The 20,272-nt window shown below is 55.5% G+C and overlaps 1 protein-coding gene across 3 annotated transcripts in view; it reads left to right on the top strand.

Annotated features, from left to right (window-relative positions):
• NECTIN1 (nectin cell adhesion molecule 1) overlaps positions 1-20,272 on the top strand; it is a 96,488-nt gene that overhangs the window by 30,035 nt on the left and 46,181 nt on the right. The window lies entirely within an intron of this gene.

Raw genomic sequence — 20,272 nt, 5'->3', positions numbered from 1 at the left:
GAGTCCCAGAGTTCCCTTGAGGACAGTCAGAACTCTTAGACTCCAGGAACTCAGGAAGGAGACTGGGAAAAGTCCCCTCTGCTCTGGTCAAAGCTCCAGCACTGGTCCTTGTTTTCCTGCATCCTTAGGGCTCATCACATGCCATGGTATAAACACAGGCCTGTGCTCGTACCTACCAGGAGGCCGGCTGGTGGAGACACACGGCACTTCCCCTTATCCTCTGCAGAGAGGATGATCCTAGCTCTTTGCAGCGCTCTCCTGGGCCCCTACCTGAAAACCATAGGACTCCAGGACCAGGGCAGGCACCACAGGCCAGAGTGAGGATGCTGATTTTCGAGCAAACAATTGAGCTGTCTGACACCCACTGTGGAGCTTTGAGGCTGCCCACTTTTCTGCAGGCTGGCACAGGGCAGCTTAGAGAATCCACACAAATGGAAGTAGCCGTGGCCTTTGGAGAGGGCCTGGAGCCCACTTTGGGATGCTAGAAAGCGTCTTGCTCTGACGCTGAGGGATGGTCTCAGCTTGCAGCCCTGTCCATGATCCTAGGGTACCCACATAGCAGTTCGCCACCTCCAGAGCAATTATTCTGTGTCAGTCACTTGGCTAACCATGTACATACATTATTTTACTGAATACTTATAACCATTTTGTGATAAAGTATTAAAAACTGGGGTTTCATGTTACAGATGAGGAAACTGAGGCTCACAGGGTAAGGCAACTTGCCAGTGAGTGGAAGAGCCCAGCCCCAGGTCTGTCCGCCATGCGAACTCCCTCTCTACTCCCCACTGCTCTCTCCTATGGGGAGGAACTACCTGATCCCCAGCACTGGTACCTGATCTCACAGGCCCAAGCATGCCACAGGACAGAGTGTGCTTCCCTTATAATAAGAGGAATTGAGAGTAGATATCAGGAAGAAGTTCTCCACTACTCAAGGGTATAGAACAGTATAGCAGTTTCCCAGGGGGAAATGGTAGAATCTCATATGCTGAAGACCGTGAAAGAAGGGGAAGAGACGATTTAATCACCTGGGTGGGGTTTTTTTGGAGTAAAACCTTGCCAGCATCGGGGGTAGTATATGACAGTACCCTTCAGTTGGGAAAGTCTAGAGGCTCAGGCCCCCAACTCTGGTGGGGTATGACCTCTATCTGCTGCCACCTTGCCAAAAGGGTCCGGCATGGTAATTGCTTTTCCAAGAACTTTCTTGTCCAAGTCCACTTGGGAGCCTTTGCCAACTAGTGCCTGGGGCGGCATGTCAGGCAGGGCAGGGCCTGGGCCTGGGCAGGTGTGGTCCCCAGCTACCTGTCTGGGCACCAGTTGGATCCACACCGAGAGCTCTGCCATGCCAAAACCCCAGTGTTTGCTCTTTCTTTCCCCCTTCCCTGTCCCTGGTAAGGAGCTGGGAGAAGACCCAGGCTGGGCAGGACACCGAGGGCTTCAGCCTCTGCAGCCCACCCTGCCTGTCCTCTGGGGAAATCACTCTTCAGCAAATTTGTTGAGAACTTATAATGTGCACACCAGTGATTAGGCACTGCCTGCCTAGAAAGCTGGAATCTGGTCTTAAGAGAGGGTTCCAATTGAGGAGGCAGAAAACTAAAGGGCAGTGTCGGTCTGAAAGAGAGCACAGTGGACCACAGCCAGAAGACTCAGGTTCAGGTTCTGGATCCACCACCCTTTAGCTATGCAACTTGGCAAATTTCTCAACCACTGGGCCTCAGTTTCTCCCTCTGTAAAATGGGACTATCAGTCCTTGCTCCAGAAGATGGAAGTGAAAAATAGGACATTCTGAGTGCCTGGTAGATAGAAGGTATTCAGCCAATAGTGGTGGAAATAAAATAACTTGCTGCCAGAATTCTGGGAAGCAGGAAGCACAGATACTGACCACCAGTATTTATTTTTAGGGTTGAGGGAGCCTACGAAGGAGAGGGGCTGAGCCTTATAAAAACTTGGGCACATAATCTGTCTAATCACTTTGAAGATGAAAAGTTGCTGTGAAATGCCAACCGTGCTGATGGGACCAGGGCTGGAGCAGAGATGAAGAGACACAGCAGGGCCAATTGTGTAAAAATAAAATGCATATTTTTTAATTGCTTGAGTTCACAGCTCATAAAAGAAAAAATAATAAAGCGCAAGCCCTTGCCTTTCCCTACCCCCCTCTCTCGGCTGTGAGTCAAGAACCAGTTCCCACCAGTCTTTCTGGGGTTCAAAGCGTCTCCCCGCCCTAATCCTCACCACGACCTCCCCACCCCCATATCTATTGTGGGTGAGAGGGCCTTTCCCTGAGCTGCTCGCACGCTGCCCCTCCCAGGCCCGGCCTCTGCCCGCTGCAGCGGGCAGCATACAGAGTGGGCAGGCCTGAAAGGAGGCGGGGAGGGGGCTGGAGAGACAGGATGCCCTCCCGCCTCCCCTGCCAGGCCTCCTGTTGATCTTAGCGCATTGTGCAGGTGACATGGCGCGGCTATCTCACTATTCTCAGGCCTCAGCATTGGTTCTTCCCTAGACAATGTGGCAAGATGCCTTCCAGCCTCGCCCCTATCCGCCCCCATGCCGCCAGCAGTCCTGCTTTCCAGGGCCTGCCTGAGCCTGTAACCCAGGAGAGGTGGAGGCCTTGGGCCAAAGACCCACTGAGCCAACTCTGTGCAATTCCCACCCTGGGAAACCCACCCTTTCCTGGTCCCTTCCAGCCCTGGTCCCTGTGTCCTCAGAAATGGGACAGACCTCCTGCCCCTCTCTCTTGCCCCCAACACCCAGCCCTGACTCACCTTCCTCACTTCCCACTCAAGCTGTGTCTCTGGGACATGTCAGGACAGGGCACCTGATTCTGGTCCTACAGGCTCAGGCTCTGCCCGCTCTCAGTGGGGGTGGGGCAGCTGGGGAGGATTTGCTTTGACCTGCTTCTTCAGCTTCCCTCCCTCCTCCAACCCCACCCCAGGGGGGCGGGCGGGGTTGAACTCCAGAACACCTCCTGATTGCACTGACAAGAGGCCCACTCCGCTCTATGATGCTGAAGTCTAACTGGGGGTGGGGTGCTGCCCATCCTCACCTGACTCTAGGCAGCCTGGGTCGTTGAGCACTGCGTGGGGGGCACCAACCTGCCCTCCAAAGACAGACTCTTACCTTTGGGCTGGGTTCAGTGGCTCACGCCTGTAATCCTAACACTTTGGGAAGCTGAGGCAGGTGGTAATCACTTGAGGCCAGGAGTTCAAGACCAGCCTAGGCAAGACCCCAACTCTACCAAAAATTTAAAAAATAAAATATATATATAGACTTACCCAGACACCTTCACCCACCAGGACTATAAGGCTGTGCCTTGTTGCCTCTTCCTCACCCCTTTGGCACCAAGAATGTAGAAGAAGGGTCAAGAGACTTGGATTCTTTCTGGCTTTTCAATTAGTTTATTATATAACCTCATGTAAGATACCTCACTTTTCTGGGTCTTAATTTCAACATCTACAAAATGGGTAGTGCCTTCCTCTTGATTATTCCAGGATCCGGGACCCTCCTGGTAAAGGGAGCTGGAGGAGAGTGATGGGATCAACACTTGCAAACCGACCTGGGAAGCAAAGGGGGGTGCTCCCACTTCCCACTGGAGGCATGAATTGAATGCAGCCCCCACATATGCAGCCCATCAGCCTTTCTCTTACAGAGAATCTCCTTTTGGTAAATAAGCATGGCCCTCACCAGGGATTCTGGTCCTTCTTTGATCACTCAGCTTCCTAAGAAGTCTTGATTAAAAGATCGCAGTGACCTGAGAAGCCACCAGGCACCCCCATCCCTGAGTTTGTTCTCTGGGATTTGGCTCTAGCTCACAGTTCATTGAGCAGGCCTGGATCCAGGGCCTACCGCGTGCTGGGTGTCAGGCTGTGTGCTGGGACGTCAGGGGCGAGCACATCTCTCTTCATGGCACAGCCAACACTGTGTGCCAGGGACAGCTGTTTGAGCAAGGAGCCAGATACTGTGGGAACCTGAGGTCAGAGCTGATGGCAGTGTGGGACCTGAGTGTTGAAGGGTGGGTAGGAGTTTTCCACTGGCAGCGGGGACTGGTGGGGAGGGTGGGGACCTGGGAGGGGTGGGAGAGGGAGATGGGAATATGGGCAGGGACAGATTGTGAAGGCCTGATAAGTAGTTTAGATTTACCCCAAGGCAGTGGAGAGTGACTGGGGACTTGTGTAACAAGATCTGATTTGTATTTAAATCCACTTATTAGCAGTGTGGCTTGGACAGATCACTTCACGAGCCTTAGCCTCAGTTTCTCAGCATACTAGGGAGACGGATTACCTAACGTAATACCCATTGGACAGTGGGTGCTCAGTAAAGGTGACATATTTTCAGTACTGTGATTCCAGATAAGAGACAGTAGGAGCCTCACCTCCCTGTGGAGTTGCAGGGAGCTGGGGGAGCAGAAGGAGAGTCAAGGGGCTATATTGATGCAACGGTTGGGCCCTGGGAGGGGTAGGGCTGAAGGAGCAGCTGGAAAGAGGAGTTCAGTGCACGTGGAGGGCAAGATGCCTGGGGGGCAGCAGGACACCTGGGTTCAGGCCCTCAGCACAGAGGTATCATTGAGGGCCTGCCCTGGAGTGGACCGTGGACCAAGTCAGCATCCCCATCCCCTTCACTCCCCTATTTCTTCCTCCAGGGTTCCCCTCCCCAGGGTAATACAAAACTGGTGTGTCACCATCGAGTTCAAAGAGCAAATGTGTTGCCCACCCTGCCCTCTTCAGCCCACATCACTTCAGGCCAAGGCACGCGGCTGTGAGCCAAGCAGGAAATAGACAGAAGGTCAGGAACCTTCTGCAATGAGAGGTAGTGACCTTCCAGGGGACCCAGGCCTCCCAACTGCCTGCCTACTGCCAACTGCTCCTTCTCACCACACCTGGCTGCCTCCTGGCTTGAGCTATTTGCTTATCTGGTGACCCAGAGGCAGGGTCTTTGTAGTCACAACAAGAGAAGCCACCACAGTACATTTCTATGGGCCAGTGTTCAGTTGATGACTCTTGCCCAGGTGCTCCTGGGCCATGATCACACTGCTGAGCCAGCCAAGCCATCCAGGCTCAAATCACTCCTTCCCACCCCTCTTCTCCCTGGGTCTGACCCTGCCAGCTCCTGCTTCCTCTGATTCCCACCAACTTCTTGGCAGCCTTGGAAGAGTTTCCTTCTCTGCCCCTCCATTTCCCCCTCTGTGAATGGGGAGCCGAGAGCAGACAGTCCCTGTCTCAGAGCTGCCAGCTGACCAATGCTCAGCCTGGTCTTTCCTCCTGCCCCAGACTGGTCTCAGCCTGAGTTCCCTGTCCCTTTGACCTTCCTATTTATACACAAAATTCACCCACAATATTCTAGTTTTCCAATCAAATCATTAATTACTCCAGTAATTAAATCTAATTAGCAGTGGTAGGGGCCTTTCTGAGTGAGGAGTCATTAGCTAGGGTGAAAATGCACAGGGGAGAGAGAAAAAGAAAACTCACCCTTTTCCAGCATTAAAAATGAAAGCAGGAGTCAGCCCTGCAACACGGAGGGCCCCTATTAAAGCTGGGCCTCGCTCATTAAGCTAATTTGGTGTGCTATCCCAGCAGCCTCTGCTGCGGAAGCCCAGCTTCACTGTTCAACATTAGAGGTGTGTTGGAACCCCCTGCTTGTCTTGGAGGCTGAGCTGGGCCTCGCAGGACCCCAGTGCCCCAACTTAGGGAGGGGTGTGAGGAGCCTCTGCTGACTCTTCATGAGCACCTGCTGCCACTTCCTGGGCTTCATATGGTCATGGCCCAGAGTGGGAGGGGCTGAGTGAAAAACGAGGAAAAGAGTAACAGCACCTTCCATTCCTGGGCCTTGGGAAAGGACAGAGCTTGGCAGTCACTCTCCTCTCTTGGCCCGAGGCTGAGGGGACTCCCCACCCAGGGTAGTTGTGAAGATTAAATGAGATTTTATATGTAAATGGATGACATCACAGGTGCTTGATACGCACCTTTCATTCACCCTTTAGTTTTCAGAGGTGCTCAGCGTTCCTTTTTCACTTGGTCCTCACCACCCCAAAGCCCCAGGAGGCAAAGCATGCAGGTGCCACCTCCAGGTTTCACAGGTGGAGGAGCTGAGGGGTAGACAGAGAGACACACACCCCGAGAGTGGCAGGGTTTGGACTGGAAGTCAAGTCTCTGAGCTCTGGGATGAGGAGGCAAGGGGAACAGGGGAAGAATGGGGGCTTTTCATGTCTGGAGTCTTCAGTCATATCCTTGTGCTGAGCTGCTGGGGTTGCTAGCCCCTGTAGTCCTGGGGGAGGCGGAGGTGTCAGCTCAGCCTCCCCCAGAGTGAAGGAGGAGAGGCAGGGGCGGGGGGATGGTGCCTGCCCTCTCTACAAGGAGCTCCCAGCAGCCCCGTCGTCAGCCTCAGGCCAGCACTGCCAGCAGGCAGGGACTGCTCACCCAGGTCTGGTTCAGAGGGTGCTGGCCGCTCTTTTCCCCAGGAAGGGGAGAGAGGGAGAACGTGGAGCCACGAGTGTGGTGAAGAACATCACCTGTGGAGACAGACTGCCCCGATCAGAATCAGCCTTGGAGACTGTGACCGTGGGCAGATGACTTGACCTCCCTGAGTTTCCTCATCTCTAGGGGACAATCTCGCTCCTGGAGTGTTGTAAGGATTAAGTGAATTAATGTATGTAAATATCCAGCCCCGGGCCTGGCACAGATCAGCAGTGCACATGTGTTAACTGTTCTTGCCATCCTTTGGGAGAGGCCTGGCAGGGAACCTGACCCTTTTGTACTTTCTCCCCCAGGGAGGGAAGGAGGGGAGCACTTGAGCCCCAGCTTCTGCTGCTGCTAAGGGGATGGGCCCAACCTTGGGGTGGCCAAAAGGAGGCAGGCAACACTCTTCCCAGATGTGGCAAACATGGGGTCCACTTCCCCCTCCCCCCCCGCCACCCACACACACGCGCACACACACACACATATAACTGCCACAAGCCACTCCTCGGCTTTCAGGGGCCCCTCTGCACAGAGCCAAGAGGGCATGGGAATGGAAGGAGGGAAGGGAAGGGAAGCAGGTGGCCACCGAGGCTGAGCTGCGTCCGCAGCTGGGTGCGAGCTCCGAGCCTACGTGCTGGCTCCTCCGTGAGGCAGGATGCGGAGCAGGCCCTGGCACGCCAGCCCCTACCCAGTGACTCCTGAAACCCCGACAAGTCTGAGCTGGAAGTGGGGCTGGGCGAGGCTTCTGATAGATTCGTGTTGGGCAGAGGGATGGTCGGGCGGGGGAAGCATGGGAAAGACCCCACTCTCGAAACTCTGACACCACTGGGGACGCTGGGAGGGAGCAGGTGGGGCTGGGGACATGTGGCCAGGCTCAGGGCTTCTACCTTCTGCCTCTCAGGCCCCTCACCCCACATGCCCCTGCCTGGCAGGGCAGGAAGAAGACAGGCCGCAGCGGAGGAGGGATGTGCTCCCCTCAGCATTTTGCCAAGTGATGATTTCAGTGCTGCCGAGAAAGAGGGAGGAAGGGAGGATGACAGCCAGGAGCTGGGAGCAGGGCAGGCCAGGCAGGAGGGCTCCCAGAAGACTCCTGGGACCAAGGAGGTCATTTTATACAGGAGCTCTCCCTCCACCCAAACGAGGTGGATGTGCTCCAGCCCATTTACAGGTGAAAAGTCTGGGTTTCGGGAAAGTTATGAGACTTGTTCATAGGTCCTACTGCTAGTTAAGTGCCAAGGCTGACATTAGCACTAGGAAAAACAAGGAAGCCTCTGCCTTCCCACCGCCCCTTTCAGCCTTCTGGGCACTGGGGAAAGGGACAGCCCAGGGACCTGGACGTGTCCACAGGCCCTGCTGTGGTGGGGCAAGAGCAAGGCAGAGAGTGGTCAGCACTGTGCCCCCCGCAGGCAGACCACCCACAGAGCAGCCTTCAGCTCAGCTGGCCTCTCCCCAAAACCCCACATCACAACCTTTTGAAGATCCTACTTTCCCTGCCCACCTCAAGATAGGGGACTCTCAGGTGGAAAGAAAACTGTGAGCTGTGGCTGCCTGCCCTCCAGGGTGACCCCAAGCTGGGGCTGGATTTAGACCTGGAGCTCCAGAGGAGCTGAGCTCAGGCCTGCTGCTGCACTGAGGGCCATGCTTGGAGTTTGCTTCATTCTGTGGTTAAACCAGGAAGAGGTTAACACTAGGGTTGGGGTCACGACCCGGGTTTGTGTTGTGGTCTAGGTCGGCACTGATGTTGAGACCTGGGTGGGGGCTACTCTTGGGGTTTCTGTGAGTGGTTGGGGAGAATGCTTTTGGTGGTTAACACTGGGGCAAGTACATTGAGTTGGGGTATTCCAGCTCAGGCTGGTGTCCTCAGAAAGGGTGGATGAGTTTGGGAGGCTCAGCACTAGTTGAACAAAAGGCCATTGCTTATGTTTGGAGGATAACTGCCCATTTTCACAGGACCATTGGCCAGGGGAGAGAATCAGGGTTGCAGTGGTAGCTGAGCCGGAAGGTAGGTTGAGGTGGGGGTGGTGTGAAAAGTGAGTGGCTTCTGCAGTGATGGAAAAGCCACTCAGAGTCCCTGCCTCGTCCCTGAGTTCCCCCACCTCTGTGGCATCCTGTGATGTGGGACCCTCCCCACCCCAGGCCCCACCCAGATGCTACTCAGACATAAGCCTGAACATCTGGGCATGGGTGGGTCTCCCTCTGGGCTTTGGGTTCTCTCAGCTGAGGGAACACAGAGCCAGGGGTTTTGCCTCTTACCCTAGCAGTCCTGAGGCCCTGATCTGCTGGTGCCTGGGGGACTCTCCCTCCTGGCCCACCTCCAGCAGCCCTGCTGGAGACCCTTTGGTGGGGGCTCCTGGGGCCACACTGGCTGAAGAAGTCAAGAGAAAACTCGACTTTAAGCCTTTGCCAGTTCGGTTTCCTGCCCCCTTTTTTTTCTGGCCCCAGACCCTGGTCATTGAAGTGCATCAGATAAAGACTGCTACCCACCGGCTCTGAGGTCCCTGATTCAGGAGCAGAGTTTATAGGGTGGTAAGGAGCAAAGAAGGCTTTTTTTTTTTTTTTGGATGGAGACAGCCCTGAGCCAGGAAACACAGAAAGAGGAGAGGCTGGCCTGCTGGGGTCTCAGTCCATGGTTGTGCCACCTGAGACACTGCAGGGTGAGGTTTCACCAAGGAGGGGCTGCGAGGAAAGGAGCTCCGGCTGTCTCCTCCAGCATCACAGCTCCCTTTCCTGGCACCGCCTAAGTCCAGGTACAGAAGAGGCCCTGAGCACCTTTGTGCCAAGGCCTGGTGCAGTTCTTGTATCATCCATACAGGGAAGGGTTCAGCAGAAGGCCCAGCCTCACCTGGGAATGTTATGTCTAACCCAGACCTTATGTGCAATTTGAACACAGTATCGCTCACTGGGTCCAGACCAGTGAGTTCTGCCCAGAAATGAAATAGCAGGTTTGGTGCCTATGCAGATACCTCCTTCTTCTCAAGCTGCTTTGGAAGCAGGTGGAGGGAAGAGATTGCTCTGGGGCCCTGGTCACTGATCGCCACTCGCTGTCCCAAGAGTTCAAGGTCACCACTGTGCTGTGGCTACAAAGTATTATCTCAGGGGTCACTGCAGTGGGGATTGGTGAGACCAAGGCCTTCTTGAGGGGATGGGGTCGAGAGCCCTCCGCCCCAGTGTTGCTCCAGTGGCCCCCACCTGCTACTCTGGCAGTGCACATGGAGCTCCTAGCCCTGCTGCCTGGTTGGAATGTGCGGGGCCAACCTTCTGAACAGTCAGGTTGCCTTCTCCTCATTGCCCCTTCAGCAGCAGGGCCCCACCCACACCCTGAAGCCTGAACCGATAGTCCCTCACTTTGCAGCTCCCTCCCACAGCAGAGTGCCTCTGGGCAGGCAGAATTCTGACTCCAAAGCCTTGCCTAGGAGCAGGAGGTGCCTGGGGCATGGATGGAAGTGCTGGGAGTGCCAGATGCCAGCCTTGGGTGGGACGGGCCCAAGGGCTGGTGCTGTAGGGTCTGAATGCCACAGGGAAGGTGTGCGTGCACATGTGTGTGCTGCTCCTGAGGCTGCGAGGCTGGAGCCACCTGCAAGTCTGCAATCAGGCCCTCCTGTGTTCAAAGAAAAGCCAGGAGAACCAGGCCCAGGGTGAGGAGCGCAAACTGCAAAACTTAATGACTTTAATATGAAAGAATTTGCCACTAATTAAGCACAAACACTCCACTAATGCACAGAACACATGTTGTGGATTTCACTTAAGCAGAAACCAAATGAGGTGAAAATCCTTCCAAAATGATAGCAGTTTACCAGCCGAAGGAAGACGCTGCCTGACTTTGTTTCAGCTCTTAGAAACCTAGCCCAGCGCTTACCTTGGCAGCCTCCCTCCCCTCCCTGTCTAAAGGTGCTCACAACACCCCACCGCATGTCCCCTGTGTCCCTCCCCTCGCTGCCCCTACCCACCCTCTTGCATCCTCTGAGGACACACATGCCACTCTATAACCCACATTCTGACAGCCAGCTCCCCAGAGGGCCCTGTTCTCTCTACCTGTCTCCCCCAAACACAACCCGCTGCCCCTCCTACAGAGCCCAGGCTCTCCAGACAGGAAGACCTACACCCCTGTTCCCAGCCACCTCTGGACCCTCTGTCCCTGGACAAACAAGGACAATTCCCCACCAGAGTGCCCCCCAACTATGTTTCCCACCCCTCTCTGCACCACCTTGCCACAGCCAGCCCTGCATATCCATCGTGAGCTCCACCATCCCTGCCTGAGCTTTACTCCCTTCCTCTAGGCCAGTGGTCTTACCCGGGGATGATTTTGCCTGCCATGGGAGATGCAGCAATGTCTGTGGTTATTTTGTCATCACAAGTGGAGGGGGTGCACTTGGGTAGAGGCCAGGGATCTTGCTAAACTTCTGCAGCACACAGGACAGCCCCCCACAACAGGACAGTCCCCCCCTCCAAAATGTCATTAGTGCAAAGTTCATTCGTGCCCTGGGGGAGTATCCTCATCACTGCAGGGGTCTGCTCAGGATCACAGGGTGGGCTTAGAGCCGGGATGGGAATCAGGGAACCAGAGCACGTGATTTCTAGGTAGGTTCTTTCTCCTAGTGAATAATACAACTGCTTGTGTAGCATAGCTATGGGCCAAGCACTATGCCAAGAGCAAAACTGAATTTTTTTTTGTTTGTTTTGAGATGGAGTCTTGCTCTGTCGCCCAGGCTGGAGTGCAGTGGCGCAATCTCGGCTCACTGCAAGCTCCGCCTCCCGGGTTCACGCCATTCTCCTGCCTCAGCCTCTCCAAGTAGCTGGGACTACAGGCGCCCGCTACCACGCCCGGCTAATTTTTTGTATTTTTTTTTAGTAGAGACGGGGTTTCACCGTGGTCTCGATCTCCTGACCTCGTGATCTGCCCGCCTCGGCCTCCCAAACTGCTGGGATTACAAGCGTGAGCCACCACGCCCGGCCTAAAACTGAATTATTTCACTGGATCCTCAAATCAGCCCTAGAAGATAGTACTATTATTGGCCCCATTTTATACATGAGGAAACTGAGGCATGGAGAGATTAATGCACCTTTCTCGAAGTCAACCAGCTAAAAAGCAGCAGACACAAACCCAGGTCTATCTGAATTCAAAGTCAGAGCTCATAGATTACTTTCTACCCCCCCACCCATGTTCCTCTTAATGTCTCATCTGTCAGGCCTTCTACACAACCCCTAGAGCTCCCACCCCATCCCTATTAGAATGAGCGTTCCCTGCAGGTAAGCATTGTATACCTTCGCCCACTGCCTTCCACTCACCCCCACAGCCATCCGAGCAGGCAGCTGCCCATAGCTGGACAGGGCATCGGGAGGGTTGGGCGCTGGGGTGGCCCCACAGGCCCCTCCTGGGATGAGGCAGATCGAGAACCCTCTGCTTCCAAACAGGTGTTGAACATCAGCATGAAGCCTGCAGGGCTGAGACAATGCAGATGTCAATACTGAGCTTTTAAAAGATTCTCCGGGGAAGCCTGGGGAATTCTCCCTCTGCTTTCTCGGCAGCCCCCCGCCTCTCCCACCCCCACACTAGCCTTCCAAAGAGGCTGCTGCCTACACTCCCCAAAATGTGTCATTAAAAATGCACACTTGCCGAGGGAAATCCAGGCTGCCGTGTCTGCTACGAGACAGTGTCGTTTGCTGCAGCTGGGGTGGAGAGGGTTGGCATCAGTGGCAGACAATGGGACATGCCTGAATCTTGGCCTCAGAGCCAGGGGGTTCCAGGTTGGCCAGACCATGAAAGGCTGGGACAGCAGAAGCCCCAGCAGTGGTGGGAGGGGTGATGAACCAGGGAGTGCAGACACAAACAAGGCTAAGATCTCCAGAGCAGGGCCTCGGGGATGGAGTTTGCTTGGGTGAGAAAAATGTTTGTCACCTTATGGTCTGGTGTGAGGAAGGAAGAGGGCCCAGGTGCTGGGAACTGGGGCAGAGGAGAGGAAAGGAATTGAGAAATGTCTCGGGGAAGCAAGCAGAAGTTGTGGGGTTGGAGGTGGGTGAGGGATCGGGCCAACCTTCCCCCTGTTGGGATGTGGCTTCCTGCTTTCAGTCAAGGAAGGAGAAGATTCGGACCCTGACCTGCTTCTCTTCCATGCAGGTGTGAGGCCTCACTTCCCATTTCTGCCTTTTGGATAATGTGCAGTTTCCAGGAAGCTGCAGTCAGACCTGAGAAATGGCTAACCCTGGCTCAGGCCCCCAGCTGCCCACAGCCTTTTCCACCTGCCACTTGGGCCCCCTGTGTTTCCCATGTGCTGGGCACTGGGTTGATTGAAGTCCTGGCCTTTTCCAAACTCAGTAGGAGAAATGCTATGACAGGTGCGTGCCGAGATACTGGGACCCTGGGGGTGCAGGAACACGCAACCCATGATGGTGGGAAGAGGAGGGCTCCGGGAAGCCTCCCCCTTGAAAGTCAACTCTAAGGTGCTTCCGGGGGGAATGAAAAGGACTTGTGCAGGTAACGGGGTAGTGGTGTGGTTTTCACCGAGGCAGGAACCTGAACCGACCGGATTGTTCAGTGTGGCAAGGAAGAGAGAGAAAGTTGGGACAGGAAGTGCCTGGAGGTTGGGGATGCCCGAGATAGGGTCTAGAGCCTGGAAAAACTTCATCCTGAGGGCTGCAGGTTACCATGGGAGGGTCTGAGGTAGTAAGTGATTTGCATTTTACAGAGATCCCTCTGGCAGCTGAGTGAAGGAGTTTCAGGGCGGAGCTGGAGGCAGGAGACTGTAGACTTAGCGTGATGTAGCAGTGGACTAGGGAAGGAACGATGTAGGCCTGGGCAAGGGGCAAAGCTTGGGGAAATGGAGGGAGGCATGAGGTGGCAGGTGCTAAGGTTCAAAGGAAAGGGCTAGTACAAAATCCCAGCCCGGGAGTATTGAGAAAATAAGAAAGGGAGACTGCTGGAGGTGAGGTGGAGGGAGGTGTGCACTACTGGGAGAGGGCTTAGGAAGTTTGAATCGGGACCAGTGGGGCTGGAAAATCAAGAGGAATTCAAAGCTGTTTAGGAGCTGGCATCAGTAAGACCTGGTGATTACTTGACTGTAGGAGAGTCCCTGTGTGCTCCAGCTTTGCCATGCTGTGGCCTGGGTTTTCCTGGCATCCCACTTCATCTGGGAGGTCTTCCTGGAGAGCTGGGCAGTGTAGAGAGGCAGAGCAGCCACTTGGTAGATAGGTCCCCAGAAGTTGATCCAAGGCAAAGGCACAGCTGGGTCAGAGAGAGCTGGACAGATCATGTCCAAAGTGCAGTCTCCCAAGGTCATCAGAGCCAATACTCCCATTTTACAGCAAAGGAAACCACCCTGTCCAAGGCCATACAGAAAAACAGTGACCAAGTAGTGGGGACCAGAGCTTGCCTCTCCCAACGTCCAGGTGAGCAGAGCAAAGGTGGCAGGTACGGGAGAGTGATCCAAGGGGTGATGCCTTGAAGGCTAGAGGCGGGCAGGGCCAAGAGAGAGGCTCTGTGTTCCTGGGGTGCCACGACAGAGTCAAAGGCTGGCTCAAGACCGGCCCCACGATGGGCCATGGAGATGGGGCAGCCAGCAGGAAACAGGCTTGCAGGACAGAGTCCAGGTGTCCTCAGCCACCTGGTAGGAGAAGGCAAAACTCAGCTCCCTGACTCATCTCTGTCCCCCAGCCTGTCCTGCTGGAGGGAGGCGGGACTTGCCAGAGCACCCCCATCACTGCCGCCACCCTGGGGCTTCTGCACTGCTGGGGGAGCAGAGCGGGGCCAGCCTGGCCTGTCTGGAAGATCCTGGGCTCTTGCGCTGGCTCCTTCTCGGGGCTTTTCCCAGGCTGCCATGCCCCCTCCTCTCCCACGCACTGTGCTCACCCGCCCAAGGCGCTGGGCGCCAGCTCCACAGCCCATCATTAAACAGCTCCATGTGGGGAGTTAGGGGGTCATCAGGCAAGAGGAAAACATCGGCAGTTTTTGTGACCCCAAAGGAGGGGTGGAGGCACTGACTTGGATGGTAGCAATTAGCCCCTGACTGTGGGCTCATGGGATGTTATTAGCACCTCCCACCAGCCAAAGTCTCTGCACTGCAGGCATCAGGGGAGACAGAGATGCCAGACTAACAGCAGTGCAAGGCCAGGCAGGACTCAAGTCCAGACTGTGCCCAGCCCCAGGGAAAGGTGGCCGGAGCACCAGGACAAGAACTGGGTCTGCTGGGTCTGCTTCTGCTTCCTTGCTGAGCCCTCCTCCCCTTCCTGAGTGTAGAGGGGAGTCTGGAGGCAGGAGGGGGCAGCCTGGGCACCCGTTAATCTCCTGGGCTAATGGGGAAATGAGACAGGACAAGCTCAGTGAGAGCCCTGCCCCTCTGGGTTTTGCTGACAGAATGATCGGAGTCTAGGTGACACTGATTGGCAAAACCTGTGAAAGGAGGGGACCCCAGAAAGGGAGCGGGTGTCCTGATTGCACGCTCCTCCACACCAGCGTCTCTCCCAGGTGGAGCTGGCCTTGGCTTCAGAAAGTATGGAGCTGGCCAGCCCTGGGCGTTGACATTCGGGGAAGCGGCTGCACTGGGAGGAGGGGGCCTATAACCTTTAGGTCACTGTGCTGCCTCAGCAGGGTTTCAGATGGAGGCCCTGCCCCTCCCAGTGGGTGAGTCACTCCCACTTACCAATTAGCCGGTTTCTCACCGGACATCCTGTCCCCTTCTGCCAGTTCCTGGGGTGGGGGTGGGAGCATCCCTGGAAAGCCCTAGAAATGCATCCCGAAGGATATCGATTTCACAGAGGCCCTTATAGGGGAGCCCAGCACCCACCTCAGACACACAGGTGCACACAGAGCCACTCCCTCTCTGCAATGTGCCGCCACTTTACTCCAGGCCAGGTTGGCCTCCTCTGCCCAGCCACTTCAAGGCCCCCAGGCAGAGTCTCAGGAAAGGAGGGGCTGGGGTGGGCTGGCACAGCCAGGACAAAAGAAGTGGTTCGTGCCAGGAAGCCCCGAATCCCCCTCGCCTCACCTAGGTACCCACTTTCACCTACCCCTGAGCCCAGTTCCAGCCTGCTTGGCTAGGAAGAGAGAGGTCTGGGGTTTAAAACGGCAGGAGAAGAAACTGCTGGAAGTGGGTATGTGGGGAGCGGAGTGTGCCACACCCCGCTGCGTGGGAACCTGTGGCACTGGCCTGTGGATGAGCTCCACGGCAGGCAGGGCCTTGGGGAGCAGGTTTGTCCGCCACAACTGAGGAGCCTTTGTGTTTTGTTGCTGAGCTCAGGCGTTCGCAGGTCTGTGACGTCTCAGGGGGCCGGCCTGAGGCCCGTCATGCTGGCTCAGCACTTCTGGAAAGCGAGGCAGCCTGAACTGCCCAACCTGAGCTCTAGTGGAGAAACTGAGGCACTTGAGAACAAGCCCCAGGGGCATGGGTCCCAGATCCTGGAGCTCATAGGGTGGTCAGGGAGAATATAGGCAGTGCTTGAGGTCAGAAAAAATAAGACTGATTCTTTTGATATCTGTGGGATGCAAGAGCCCCTCTGCTGAGGGCACAGGTTCTATGGATGGCTCTGCCCTTCACTCCCCACCTCTCTGGCTCTTATTGCTCAGCACATAGCAGCCTCCTGCAAGTGCCCCCGCCCCCGCCACACACACACACACACATACATACCTGGGATCCCCAAAGCCCCTGTTTCTGACCTATCACCTGACACCCAGTCAGGTGACCTGCAGATGCAGTGGCCACACCAGTATTGTAGCTGGTGTTTGTGCCATTTCTCACAAGGGGCAGTGGAGGCACTGAGGTTATATTCTAGAAGGGACACCACCCAGAAAGAGGCCCCAGGGAGTTAGGTTGAGCCAGAGTCTGTTTTTGTGGCAGGGTGGGAAGGCACTGGGCTGGGTGCTGCTGTTCTGTGTCCCTGGGCAGGTGACATAATCCCTCCAGCCATTGTAAGTGATGGACTGCATGATCCATTAAGCTCCAATATGCTACCATTTTAGTGGTCCCAGTTCCCACATCTGGGCCAGCCTCTGCTTCTCATGTAAGAGGGAACCTGCGGGGAAGGAGACAGGATGTGTTCTGTGGACCAGCCCTGACTGTTTAGGGAATCAGAGAAAGTCAGCAGGGAACTCCCCAAGCCCTGGACCCTGCCAGTGTCAGGCATGACATGGTCAGCTCAACCCAAGGCCAGGCCTGCTCCTTTCATCTCCTGCAGGGGCTTACAATTGGTTGGGAGACAGTAGACAGGCTAGACACGTATGCCAGGAAGTAGAAAATAAAGGGGTACAAGTCAGCGTTATATTTTATTGGGGTATGAATAGAGCTATCAGCTGAGTAGGAAGAGATGACAGTCACAAGAGCGTCCTGGAAGAGGGGCGCCGAGTAGCACTCCCTACAGTGTCCAGTATGGGGTAGGTTCTCAGCAAATATTTGTTGAATGAAGTTCCAGGGAGGGAGGCCTATAGCTTCATAGATGAAAGATGATGGTGATGATGATGATGATGGAAGATAGCATCTAATGAGCCTTTCATTTGTCCTAAGTGCTGCTTTCTGAGTTTCCCATGGACTCCCTCTTTTAATCCTTACAGCAGTTTTATAGGGCAGGTATTAACTATTATAATCCCCATCTTGCAGATGTGCAACCTTGGTGCAAACTGAGCTACAGAGAGGTTAAGTCATTTGGCCAAGGTTGCACAGCTCACCAATGGCAGAGGTGGAATGCAAACCCCTACTGCCTGGCTCCTAACAGCCCCGCCATGCTGCCTGAAAGGGTGGTGACGGAACAGCCCTTAAAAAGGTGGGAGACGCTAGCTCAGCTTTCAGGTTGTCAGGGCTGCACTGTCTGGAGAAGCTTGGCAAGGAGAGGGGCTGTGCAGTATTTAAGCCCCTGTTTCTGCTGCCTGTCCCTGGAGCAGGCTGCCTTTAATCAATCCTGGTCCCTTCTCATGGCCCACCTGTTCCAGGATTCTTGCCCCCCATCCAGCTCTTTCTTTCTTTCCGGTGGTGATCCCTGCTCCTCTGTTGACTCTAACATTCTAACCCTGCCTGTTAGAGTCACCTGGACTCTGCTCCCCTCTGAAAACCTCCCAATCTAAAGAATGAGGGTCCTTCTCCCCAACCCTGAGTCCTTGGACCAAGGCAGGCAGCCCCTAATAAGAGGCTTGGGTTCCCGGTCCCTAAGTCTGGAGTGGAGAAGTGGAGTTTTTAGGCCTTTCCAATCTTCCAGCACCTCCCAGCTCCAGAACTCTGGGATCCAGTCCCCACCCTCAATGACCCCAAACCCCTTACTCCAAGAGCTCCCTTATGCTCACCCCCTGGGTCACCTCCCCGACCCTGCCAGCAGTCAGATGTAGCAAAGAGGCAAACACCAAAGTGAGTACCTGCTCCTTAAAGATCCTCCCTGCCCCACCCCACCCTGCCCATCACCAGGGCAAAAAGGGCCAGGACTAGGGGCACCCACTTGGTGCCCAGTAAGAGACAGGCTACGAACGTCCTTCACTTCCCCACCATGTGGTTGCTTCTGGGAGTGCCACAGTGCACAGAAAAGAGCAACCTCCACCCCAACATAGACGTGGGCCGCCCCTGCCTGGTGAGGGATTGGTAGACGTGAGGGGGCCTCTGGGGTGCCCGGCCACCTTGCAGCACCCTCCCCACCCCATGCCTGGCCGCTATCAGCCATCTCCCCTCCTGGCATTGACACAGCTCTGAGGGTGAGGTCACCACTGAAGACAGACAATGAATGTCAGCCTGTGCCCCTGGGACTGTGCCCTGCCTGCCTCCATACCTTCAGGGGATGAGAGGAGACAAGATTGCAGGGGCTCAGAGGGCTGTGTCCCCTTGCGGGTCCACCATGCATGGCACCAATCCCGAAATGGCTCCTGGAGCCCACACCCCTTCCCTGTGCTCTCACCTGGGGCCCAAGCCCTCCCAACTGGCTTTTCCTGTTCCTAGCTTTGTGTGGCGCAAGTTCCCCAATTATGCCCACATTATCTCAGCCGCTGGGCAGCCTCCAGCAGGCTGGGGGAGGGGTGGGGAGCACCCAATTATCCTGCTGGAGAGGGCCTAGGGTTTAGCTGCTTGCCAACTAGCCCGTCAGCAAGAGTGCTGGACCGTGTGGCCCACTGACCTCACCGTGGGACTGTTTCTGGAGTGGGGCCACAGCTGCACTGGGCTGCCATCAGACAGTTAGGGCCAGGAGGACCACTGGGACTCGGGAGGCCAGCCTGCTGCCTTACAGAGGAGGAAGATAGGGCTCAGAAAGGGGAGGTGACTGGCCACGGTCCCACTGCTTGCTAAAGGCAGAGGCAGGCTACAGCCCAGCCCTCCCAACTCGTGGCCGGATGTTTCTCCCATCGTATTCCCAGCCCATGGGGCCTCTGCCCAGGGAGCATCAGCTCTGAAGCACCCCACAGGCTGGCACAGGGAACAGCTGGAGGGGTGAAGGTGGGGATAGGCCTGATGAACCTTGAAGGGCTATGTGGATGTGAATCAGCACAAAGAAGGGCGAACCTCAGGGAAACTTTCAGAACATGGCAGGGCCTGGCTTGCTGAAGCCAAAGATAGACTTATTCAGCAAGCATTTCTTGAGTAGCCACTCTATGCTGAGCACCAGGGATACTGCAGTGACCTACAGACCTGGCCTGTGGCCTCTCGAGCGGAAGAGAGGGGAGCAACTTACTGCACTGACCATGGGTTTTGGGGCCCTCAGAGGAGCCTGTGCTGCCACAATATCCCTGTCATGCCGAGGAGGTGAGTGAGCATAAGCCCCAAATTCCCACTCTTGGATCCCAGACTCCCTTGGGGGGTCATTTAGACCCTCCCCCTGCCTTGGGTCAGTACAGGTCCTGGTGTTGATGCTATTGATGACGCTCATAAAGTGAGTGAAGTAAGAATACAAAGACATGAAGTATACAAATGACAGCAAGGACAAGGCTTGTGGGGAGTTGGCAGGACTCAGGAGAGAGCTGGAGGGTACAGCCTAGTGCTGAGGACAGCTGCCCCACGTTAAGGGAGCTGAGCCAAGTTCAGGGGTAAGGAAGCCCAAACAAAGGACATTCTAAAGGGTCTAACACAACCCGTGTGGAGACTGGAGGGAATTTCACTCCCTCCTTCTTGCAAATGTCTGCTCTCTTGACTTCCATTGCAATTTGTGTAGTAACAAATATTTACTAGCATCTACTATGTGCCAGATGCTGCGCTGGGCACTGGGGATACAGAGATGGAAAGGACAGACCCTGTCCTTGGAGGAGCTCGTAATCTGCTGGAGAAGTCAGATGTGTAACCACCACCTTCCAAGGCAGGAAAGAGCCAAGCTAGAGGTGGCCAGGTTAGCTCTGGTGGGGAAGATCAAGGAAGCTCCCAGGAGGAGGTGGCCTCAGGGGGCCATCCACAGGTGGAGAAGGGGAAGGGCCATCTAGGTGGAGGGAGCTGCCTGGGTAAGAGTCTAGGAGTGTTGGGTGGATAGGCTCTGTGCTCCATGGAGGCCGGGACTGAATTGCTCCTTGATATGACCCAAATGCTCACACTAGATCCTGGAATATGTCACTTGGCAAATCGTGGCTGAATAAATGGGAGGAAGAGGGAAGGAAACCAGGAATGTGGCATGTTCTGAGGATGGGCCCAATCTGGTACGGTGGGAAAGGGTGGCTGATGGAGAGATGTGGACAAGAGGCAGGTGCAAGGAGGTCTTGCCAAGAGAAGGCATTTACATTTGGCTGTGAAGGCCATGGGGAGCCAGCAGAGGCCTGGCCTTATGCAGTCCCCACTTCCCTCTGCCTAGCTGGGTAAGAGGGGCCCAGCTAGTGCACTCCAGGGGATGGGGACTCAGCTACGAGGGAGAAGACAGCAGGGGTGGCCATGATGACAGCCACCATGGGC

Source organism: Symphalangus syndactylus, chromosome 3 (assembly GCF_028878055.3).
Source record: "Symphalangus syndactylus isolate Jambi chromosome 3, NHGRI_mSymSyn1-v2.1_pri, whole genome shotgun sequence".
NCBI lineage: Eukaryota > Metazoa > Chordata > Mammalia > Primates > Hylobatidae > Symphalangus > Symphalangus syndactylus.
Note: the sequence above shows the minus strand (reverse complement) of the source record. Positions and strands in the feature narration are given on the sequence as shown.